At 37.5% G+C, this 11,449-nt stretch overlaps 1 non-coding gene across 1 annotated transcript; it reads right to left on the minus strand.

The window, feature by feature from the left end:
* Positions 1 to 11,127: 11,127 nt before the first annotated feature.
* Positions 11,128 to 11,200, minus strand: TRNAW-CCA (transfer RNA tryptophan (anticodon CCA)). Its single transcript has one exon. It is a non-coding gene; the product is annotated as a tRNA-Trp (tRNA).
* Positions 11,201 to 11,449: the final 249 nt, after the last annotated feature.

An 11,449-nucleotide genomic window follows, 5' to 3' on the forward strand; every position in this document is an offset into this window, starting at 1 on the left:
TACAGCTGGAGAAGACAAATACCTCAGGGCTATCATAGAGATAGTCATAATAAATGTAGGACCCTATGAGTCATCTGTTCCCTGCTCTGGAAATTTTACTGAAAAAGTGACTGTGAAGATGCTCAAATTTCACAAACAGATGTAAGTCTAAATATTAAGGAATCTTGAACAAATGAACTATAATTTTTTTCTTTTCACAATTGTACACTTCCCACCTGATAAACTACTCATTCACATAATATACAACTTATTATATAGTGCTCTCAAATTTATCTTATTATGTGGACTTACAATACATATAACTTTGCTTAGGAGTGAAAGTCCTATCCAACATGCACACACATACAGATACACAAGACAAATTAAAGTCTTTCAAGAAGGATGCATGTCTTCTGGCTCTTCATATGTTTTAATTTACTTATGCATTTTTTTATTTAACAGATACTTTTGAATGCCTGTTATATGCTGATCACTATACTAGGTCCTTGGTATACAAAATAAATGGATATCGGCTCTCACTAAGTTTGAAGTTTATGAAGACAATAGACAAGGAAATAAGCAAGAGATGGATTTGTACTTCAATGAAGAAACCATGGGATGTTAAGAAAGGGCATAGCAGAGACACTGAACTTGGTTTCAGACACTCAGAGAAGACTTCCTGAGGGCAGAGATATGGGGAACTGAAGTATAAATGCAAGTTATTCAAATGAAGATTTGAGGGAGAAATATTCCAGAAAAAGGCTGAGTTGTGTGATGACTCAGCAACAAGGTAGGGTATGGTCCATGACAAGATCTTAGAGAAATGTACTGTGGTTGGGCTGTAGAGAATAGGTAGGAAAAGGAGAAGGCAAAGATGGGATTTGAGAGAAAAGTAAGGAACAGAGTAGTCTCAGTTATGAAGGTCTTTATAGGAGAGGTTAAGGAGACTGGACATTATCTTAGACATTGTGCTATCTGCCTTTACCATTTTTTTTTTTTTTTACAATTCAGTAGATATTGAACAAGTCATTTAACCATGCTTGTCTACTTCCTTAACTCACTGCAATGGATTAAGTTATCTAAATGGCTTGTCTTTACATGATTATATCAGGATTTGCTCTTAGAGCCTCTGGCATTAATATGTCAAGGCTCTGTGTATCATACTATAGCTCTCTAATTTAAGAGTAAATTAAATTACACATTTTTTTCAACATCCTTAGTATAAAATGCAGGCTTCCCTGGCAGCTTAGCTGGTAAATAATCCACATGCAAGAGACCCTGGTTCAACTTCTGGGTCAGGATGATCCCCTGGAGAAGGGATAGGATGCCCACTCCAGTATACTGGGGTTTCTCTGGTGTCTCAGACAGTAAAGAATCCACCTGCAATTCAGGAGTTCTGGGTTTGATTCCTGGGTTGTAAACATCCCCTGGAGTAGGAAATGGCAATCCACTCCAGTATTCTTGCTTGGAGAATCTCCATGAACAGAGGAACATGGCGGTCTACAGTCTATGGGGTCAAAAAGGGTCGGACATGACTGAGTGACTAATCACAGCACAGTATAAAATGTGGATTCACTTGTATTTTTACTTTTGCCCAGAGAATGATGGTGCTTTGATACAGCCCAGAGGGATATGGTGGGGATGGAGGTGGGAGGGGGGTTCAGGATGGGAGGGACACATGTATACCTATGGCTGATTCATGTTGATGCATGACAAGACCATCACAATATTGTAATTATTCTCCAATTAAAAGTAATTAATTAAAATATTTAGAGAGGAAATTCTTAGGGGAAACATAAGGATTTTGCATAAAACATAGGATTTTTGCATAAAAATATGCAAAATCCTGTCATTTTGAAATATAATGATATTTTACTGTCCAGAGAGCATAAGTAGGATATAGAGATCAAATTTACAGGTAGGTAGATTTCATCTCAACTGGAAGTTTTGAATGATTTGTAATATTCTGAAGTGCAGAAGGCTACTTCAAAGATAATGAGCTTCCTATCATAGGAAGTGTTTAAATAGAGGCTAGATGACCATCTGGCAAATATATAAAAGGAGATGGGAATTTGAAATAGATGACTCTTAGATAGACAGATAATGGAATTATTGTCTTGACTAAGTGTTTCTCAGAGAAACTGCTTTTTACCCACAATTTTAGCTGAATGGTCAAAAATCCCCATTATTGCCTCTGTTTCCCATGACTACCACCTAAAGGCACAGTTAGGTCTCAGATGATTGAATAGAAGTACCTAAGAAGTACCAATCAGATTCTACTTTAAAAAAGTAAGCTAATAGACTATTATCACATGATGCTCATTCTTGAACAGAAAGTCCCTATGACATTAGAACTACATAGAAACATAATACTAAATGATACCTGAATCAGTTAAGGTTAGAGGACAGAGAAACCTTATATAAACTGAAAACAAAAACAAAAAACACACTCCAGATGTAAAGAGTGAATGACACAACAATGCGATAGAATTCCAAGCAGCCTCATGAGAGACTTGGAGAAGTTTTAGTTCCTAATGTCTTAGATTTCTACCACATTCAGTTCATTATTTTAAGATCTGGCCTATTAGAGAAGAAAGCTTAAATTAGAAGTTAGTGCAGAGTAAATTGAAAACTAAAGAAGTGAGATGAAACTCATATACTGGTATATATCCTTTTACATCTTTTAGATCTTCTATTCCTCATCCTTAAACCTAAAGAATAAGGAAGGACAAGGAAGGAATGAAAATAAGAGAAAGGGAAAGAAATGCATGCATAATCCTTTGTGTTGGGAAGAAGTGGAGACTACTCTATTTGCAAGACCACAGGAAGGTCCTTTCCAGATTGATGGTAGGCTTTCCAATTAGATCTGTCTTACTTGGGTTGGCCTAACCACTGCTTTTATCCTCCTCTTTGGGTCTAGTTTTGCCCCTAGCATTAATAACTGGACCGTGGTCCTGTCATCTCAGTGTTCATGAGCACTTCCTTCCTGCCCTCTTAGATTTTGATCTACAGTATTGACACATAGTTCTTATTTATTTCTATAGACAGTTGCCTCTGGTGTACAAAGCTCATATTGTAATAAAATAATAACAAAAACATTGTTGTTAAGCAAAATTTTTCTGTGGTTGGGGGCGTGGGAAGTAGTCAGCAAATATCAAAGTAAAGAAATTTTTCTTGTTCAGACACTCCTATACTTGATTTTTCTACTTTCATTGCTTATACAATCCATTTCTACTATCATTGCTTATACATTTAATTTCTCATTTTTGCATGTCCATGAGCTTAAATCTTAGGTCTTCTAAAATATATTAATACATATTATTAAAAAGCTTGGGTTGGTATATGAAAGTTTCATTCCTTACCAAAAATTCCCATAACTGAACAATCTCAGCATTCATAAATTTTAACTTAGAAACTTTCGGCATTGGAAAAGGAACTTGATGTTTAAAAATATCTGAACAATAATATCTTCACATGGTATATTAGATATTATACCATGGTATATTAAATAATATTCACATGGTATATTAAACATTAAACAATAAATTCTTAGAAACTACTGTCATTATTCACAAGCACAATTAGAAGCTACCTTTATAAATAAAGTCCTATGATTTTGGACTATAAGCAATCATAGAATACTAACCTATTATTTTGAGTTGAAGAAGCTGAAATATCAAAATGTGAACATATAAGTAAAATGTTGAAATGGTGAATGATGAATTTTTATTAAAATATTTAAAAAAACTAAGATGAAATGATTTTTACTTTAGGCCATATTACTTTTAAAATTTATTTATTTTTAATTGATATATAATTGCTTTACAATAGTGTGTTTGTTTCTGCTGTGCATCAACATGAATCAGTCATAGGTATACATATATCCCCTTCTTCTTGGACCTCCCTCAGACCTCTCACCCCATCCCATCCCTCTAGGTTGTCATAGAGCACTGGTTTGAGCTCCCTGAGTCATATAGCAAATTTCCACTGTCTATCTATTTTACATATGGTAATGTGCATATTTCCATGCTACTCCATTCATCCTACCCTCTCCATCCCCTCACCCCATACCTACATGTCTTTTCTCTATCTGCATTTCCATTGCTGCCTTGCAAAAGATTTATCACTACCATCTTTCTAGATTTCATATATATGTGTTAATATGCAGTATTTGTTTTTCTCTTTCTGACTTACTTCACTCTGTATAATAGGCTCTAGAACTGATTCAAATGTTTTTCTTTTTATGGCACAATATTCCATTGTATATATTTACCACAGCTTCTTTATCCATTCATCTGTCAATGGACATCTAAGTGGCTTCTATGTCCCAGGTATTGCAAATAGTGCTGCAATGATCATTGAATTACATTTCTGTTTTTCAGTTATGATTTTCTCAGGGTAAATGTCCAGCAGCAGGATTTTTAGGTCATGTGGTAGATTTATTTCTAGTTTTTTTTAAAGGAACCTCTATGTTCTCTGTAATGGCTGCATCAATTGCATTCCCACCAACAGTGCAAGAGAGCTTCCTTTTCTCCACACCCTCTCCAGTATTTATTGTTTGTAGATTTTTGATGATGGCCATTCTGACTGGTGTGACATGATATCTCATCATAGTTTTGATTTACATTTCTCTAATAATGATCAATTTTGAACATCTTTAGCTATAGTCATCAAGACAGTATTGTACTAGCACAAAAACAGAAATATAGACCAATGGGATAAGAAAGAAAGCCCAGAGATAAACTCACATGCCTATGGATACCTTATCTTTGACAAAGGAGGCAACAATATACAATGGAGAACAGACAGTCTCTTCTATAAGTGGGGCTGGGGAAACTAGACAGCTACATGAAAACGAATGAAATTAGAACACGCCCTAACACCATACCAAACTAAACTCAAAATAGATTAAAGACTTAAATGTGAAATCAGAAACTATAAAACTCTTAGAGGAAAGCATAACCAGAACATTATATGACATAAATCACAGCAAGATCCTCTATGACCCACCTCCTAGAGTAATGGAAATAAAAACAAAAAGAAACAAGTGAGATTTAATTAAACTTAAAAGCTTTTGTCCAACAATGGAAACTATAAACATGGTGAAAAGACACCACCTAGAATGGGAGAAAATAATAGCAAATGAAACAACTGACAAAGGATTAATTTCCAAAACATGCAAGTGATTCATGCAACTCAATAGCAGGGGGGAAAAAAAAATCAAAAACGGGGCAGGAAACTTAAACAGACATTTCTCCAAAGAAGACATGTAGATGGCTAGTAAACCACATTACTTCTTAATTAAATCACAAGTGGATGTTGTTTCAATGATTTGAGTTACTGAATAAGACTGGTTCATTTGGTTAGGGGACATTTTACAGGTAATGATCATCAAAAGAGTTGACCTCCTTGTAAAGCCATCCAGCATACCTTTTCCTGCCGTTCTTTGCCCCAGATGTGAGTCACTGCCCTTGGTGCTCCAGCAGTAAGCTCTTTCCTTTGATTCTACACAATTACAATGTTTATTAACCTCTCTGCTCCCTATCTTGATGAATATTATGGAGTTTGAGACTTCATACTGTGACTTAATATTACAGAGGTTCCAAAAAGCATGCAAAATGGGAGTAATGGTGAAGATGAGAGTAATGAAGCCCACCATTGCTAGTAACACTATCAGTCACTTTGTTGTGCTCAAATGATACCTGGCTTACTTTTGAAATGTAAATTCCATTTTTGTTCAATGGTTTAAAGCTAGGACTGGCTGAAAATTGATCTTCAAATATATTAAGAATTATCTGGAAGAAATATTCTACCTTTCCTCTGAACAAAAGAATGGTCACATTACAACATGAGGTAATATAGTCAGTCACATAGCATGGAATCAATCACATGTCTTTTTGTCTTTTTCTTCTTCATTGATCTTGCTAATTTTTCTATAATTCCCTTTAGGCTAGGTTCATATTCTCTGATTGATTTCAATGAGTCCCAGCCTGTTTAGTTTTTTGTACCAGTTAAAAATCTCTGAAAAGGTAAAAATGTCAATTAGAAATGAGAAAGGGTTTGAGAGGCATGTAGCCCTAGGGAAGGATGAAAACTTGAGGAAGAAATATAAGCTGAGGTATAAAAATAAAGGTATTTTCATCATCAATGAAAGAAAGGGAAGTCAACAGAAGAACTGTGGAGCAAAACACAAATATGAAATCAGTCAAGAAAAAGGAATACTGATTTTTACATTCATATTATTCATTTAATAGATCTTAAGGCTGTATATTGTCACCCTGCTTATTTAACTTATATGCAGAGTACATCATAAGAAATGCTGGACTGGAAGAAACACAAGCTGGAATTGATTGCCAAGAGAAATATCAATAACCTCAGATATGCAGATGACACCACCCTTATGGCAGAAAGTGAAGAGGAACTAAAAAGCCTCTTGATGAAAGTGAAAGAGGTGAGTGAAAAAGTTGGCTTAAAGCTCAACATTCAGAAAACGAAGATCATGGCATCCGGTCCCTTCACTTTATAGGAAATAGATGGGGAAACAGTGGAAACAGCGTCAGACTTTATTTTTTGGGGCTCCAAAATCACTGAAGATGGTGACTGCAGCCATGAAACTAAGACGCTTACTCCTTGGAAGGAAAGTTATGACCAACCTAGATAGCATATTCAAAAGCAGAGACATTACTTTGCCCACTAGGGTCCGTCTAATCAAGGCTATGGTTTTCCATTAGTCATGTATGGATGTGAGAGTTGGACTGTGAAGAAGGCTGAGCACTGAAGGATTGATGCCTTTGAACTGTGGTGCTGGAGAAGACACTTGAGAGTCCCTTTAACTGCAAGGAGATCCAACCAGTCCATTTTGAAGGAGATCAGCCCTGGGATTTCTTTGGAAGGAATGATGCTAAAGCTGAAACTCCAGTACTTTGGCCACCTCATTCGAAGAGTCGACTCACTGGAACAGACTCTGATGCTGGGAGCGATTGAGGGCAGGAGAAGAAGGGGACAGCAGAAGATGAGATGGCTGGATGGCATCACTGACTCAATGGACATGAGTCTGAGTGAACTCCAGGAGCTGGTGATGGACAGGGAGGCCTGGCATGCTGCGATTCATGGGGTCACAAAGAGTCGGACAGCTGAGCGAATGAACTAAACTGAACTGAACTGAAGATCTTTGATGAGTTGGCTATTAGGAGGGTTTATCAATTGTTCCTCTTTTGTATCTGTGTGTTTGAGTGTTAGTCAGATGTATTTCCAATGAAATTCCAAACCTTGAATTTCCAGTGTCTTGGATTTCAAGATTTCACTGGGTTACGAAAAGGCTACTCAAAATGAGAAAAGCAAACACAGTATAAAACACAATACTTATGTGGTAGGTAAATTTATTTTGCTTTCTTGCAGTATTCTGGCTTAAACCACAGGAAATTATATCAGAGCATCATATTTATAACTTATTTGATTTTTTAAAACTGTATTTTCATTTGGTCCTTGAAGGAAACATAATCCTAGAATTATTTACATTTTCCTTTACATTTCTTCTTCAGTTTAGATGACAGCTAATTGACTAATTTTATCCTCAGTGCTTCAGAACATAAAAGCCTAAATTGTATATAGAAGCATATGTGAATACATCAGAGCTAAGGGTTTTTGATAAATATTCATAGATATTTATATGAGAGATTCAGTTTGATATTTAAGTATTTCAATTAAGAAATTTTATTTTTGTAATAGTTGACTAATAGTTTCCATTTTTGTTGTTCCATAAATGACTTGAAATTTAGGCAAGGGAAATCACTGCCCAAATACCAGGTAGAGTGATGGGAAGCTTAGTCTTTATTTGGTTGCCTTATCTAAATATGAAGATTTTTTTCCAACTGATCATTTTTACTTACCATGCTGAATTGGGAAATAGATGGGGAAACAGTAGAAACAGTGTCAGACTTTATTTTTGGGGGCTCCAAAATCACTGCAGATGGTGACTGCAGCCATGAAATTAAAAGACGCTTACTCCTTGGAAGAAAAGTTATGACCAATCTAGATAGTATATTCAAAAGCAGAGACATTACTTTGCCAACAAAGGTCCTTCTAGTCAAGGCTATGGTTTTTCCAGTAGTCATGTATGGATGTGAGAGTTGGACTGTGAAGAAGTCTGAGCGCCGCAGAATTGATGCTTTTGAACCGTGGTGTTGAAGAAGACTCTTGAGAGTCCCTTAGACTGCAAGGAGATCCAACCAGTCCATTCTGAAGGAGATCAGCCCTGGGATTTCTTTGGAGGGAATGATGCTAAAGCTGAAACTCCAGTACTTTGGCCACCTCATGAGAAGAGTCGACTCACTGGAAAATACTTTAATGCTGGGAGGGATTGGGGGCAGGAGAAGAAGGGGATGACAGAGGATGAGATGGCTGGATGGCATCACTGACTTGATGGACATGAATCTGAGTGAACTCCGGGAGCTGATGATGGACAGGGAGGCCTGGCATGCTGCGATTCATGGGGTTGCAAAGAGTCAGACACGACTGAGTGACTGAACTGAACTGAACTGAACTGAACTAGAAGGTCTTGTAGGTCTTCACAGAATCATTTAACTTCATCTTTGGCATCAATGGGGCATAGATGTGAATTACTGTGATGTTGACTGGTTTACCTTGGAAAGGAACCAAGAGCATTTTGTCAGTTTTGAGCTTCCGCCTGTTGGGGGACTGTGCAATTTCCTTTGCAGCAACCTCAGTTTTAAGCTAAGTCATGGCACCAGATATGTCAGGGGAGTGTGTAATTTCCTTGGTTCTGTCTCGTCATAGCAAAGATTTGAAATGGTGGACCAATGTTACAGCTTAGTTACAACTCAGTTTTATTTGGCAAGCAAAGGATAGTACACCCTTGAGGCATAAGGGCAGGCCGACCCCAAAGGAGAGGCCTCAGTCCGTCTTGGCTTCCTTCTTTTATACATTTGTCTATGCAAATTGGGCTGTGTGTTTGTTTCATCTGAAGTTCTCACTCTGGTCTGTTGATTTTCTTTTGTTCCATATTCGGGGGCTTTTCCGTTTCTTTGTCTTTTAGCCACCACCATTTTAGACTCCTTTTTCCTACTCTAACTACCTAACACACCCAAATACCTTTGGGACTCTTGCGGGATATGAGGTCTACTCCATTTTTTTTCCCATGGGATTCTTGTCCATAGCAGTAGATATAATGGTCATCTGAATTAAGTTCACCATTCCTGTCCATTTTAGTTCACTGATCCCTAAAATGTCAATGTTCACTCTTGCTATCTCCTGCTTGACTACATCCAATTTACTTTGATTCATGAATCTAATATACTAGGTTCCCTATGCAATATTGTTCTTTACCACATTAGATTTTGCTTTCACCACCAGACACATCCATAACTGACTATCATTTCTGATTTGGCCCAGTGTCTTCTTTCTTGAACTATTTCTCTTGTATTCCCCAGTAGCTTATTGGACACCTTCCAAATGGGAACTCAGCTTCTACTGTAATGTCTTTTTGCCTTTTCATAGTATTCATTGGATTCTCGAGGCAAGACTACTGGAGTGGTTTGTCATTCTTGCCTCCAGCGGATCATGTATACTGTAGAATGTATGATTAACCTCTCTATCCAAAATGTTATTTTCTTTCTTTTCCAATACCTATTCCCCACAGTACTAAGGAATATAAGAGAAAAGGGGAGAGGGGTTGAAATCAAGCTGAATGTTCAGAGGACATTCCAGATGCAAAATCTTTTCTGTGTTTGTAGGGATAAGTGTCAGCCTCCTAGACCTTTTCTGAGTTTCAAAGAGCAGATTCAAATAGTGACTAACCAGGAAAGTGAGGGATTGCAGAAACAAAGGAAAAGCAGTCAAACAATTGTATGGTGATAAGGCAGGGTCCTAGTTTCTTCAGGTGATATACATAACAATATACTTTTGAGCTTTTCTGTAGGTACTCCCACCTCTGGGTGGAGAGAGTAACTTCAGGCTAAGTGCATGATTTCTGGCACACCATACTATTGTCTCACCACCAACAATCAGAAAGTCACACAGCCTATAGGCCTCATCTCCAATTTTGTCCATAAAACCCCTCCCCACAAACCACTGAGGAGGTCAGATCTTCTGAGCATGATCCTACCGTTCTCCTTGTAGTAAAATGTTCTATGTTCCAAATTCCAGTGTGTTGTCTTGGGCTTCTGCGGGTCAGGCACATGAACTTGGGTTCCACAACACCAGTTTCACTCATGTAATCCAGTTAAACCCCTGTATTCAATCCTCATATTTTAATACTCATGTTGCCTTGACTGACAGTACAGTGCTGTCTCTTATTTCATTGCTCATTCTAATTCTCTCCTTGTAGCTTCTACTCAGTAAAATTAGAAATTAGCTTTTCTGAAGACTCTGTAAAACTACCTTTGGTGTTCTTGAGGATCATTATAGAGCCATTATGTTAAAGTCACATAAATTTGACATTGCTGAGTGTAATTACAGATAGCATTTTGGCGTCAAAGTAAAGGCACTATTCAAGCTATATACATATTCGGAAAGGATAAATAAGAATGATTAATATAGTAGCTACATGAAAGGATGAAGTAGTATGGAAAATAAGCCATTTTGCTTTGCACAGCATCCTATTTGCTCACAAAGATTTCATACATTCATATTGGAAATATTACTAATGAATGTACTTGTTTATTACTTACTACATACCCATTTTTGAAGTAAATTTTCATTCAAGGGAAATGAATTATATGTATAAATACAACTTATTAAAATGTATAGTCTGTATAGATTGCAAAATTTGTATAATAAGTTGTCCACAATATTTTTTCTTGAGTCATTATTCTGTAAATGATGTTTATATTGTTGCAGAAGTTGGAGTGTTGAGAAACCAAGCACCATACTCAGAGAGTTGGAGAACTCAGGTTTATTATGCTGGCAGGCCCAGGAGTTAACACTCCAAGTTGTGAGCCCAGAAGAAAGGGGTTGCAAAGTTTTTATAGACAGTGCATGACATCAGACTATAGAGGGAAATAAGTGAAGTCACTCAGCCGTGTTTGACTCTTTGCAATCCCGTGGACTATAGCCTACCAGGTTTCTCTGTCCATGGGATTCTCCAGGCAGGAATAATGGAGTGGGTTACCATTGCCTTCTCCAGGGGATCTTCCTGACCCAGGGATTGAACCTGGGTCTCCTGAATTGGAGGCAGATGCTTTAACCACTGAGCCATCAGGGAATGCTAACTGTTAAATCAGTTCAGTTCAGTCGCTCAGTCATGTACAACTATGCAACCCCATGAATCACAGCACGCCAGGCCTCCCTGTCCATCATCAACTCCTGGAGTTCACTCAGACTCACATCCATTGAGTCAGTGATGCCATCCAGCCATCTCATCTTCTGCCGTCCCCTTCATCTCCTGCCCCCAATCCCTCCCAGCATCAGTCTTTTCCAATGAGTCAACACTTCCCATGAGTTGGCCAAAGTA

Source organism: Ovis canadensis, chromosome 23, assembly GCF_042477335.2.
Source record: "Ovis canadensis isolate MfBH-ARS-UI-01 breed Bighorn chromosome 23, ARS-UI_OviCan_v2, whole genome shotgun sequence".
In the NCBI taxonomy this organism is placed as follows: Eukaryota; Metazoa; Chordata; class Mammalia; order Artiodactyla; family Bovidae; genus Ovis; species Ovis canadensis.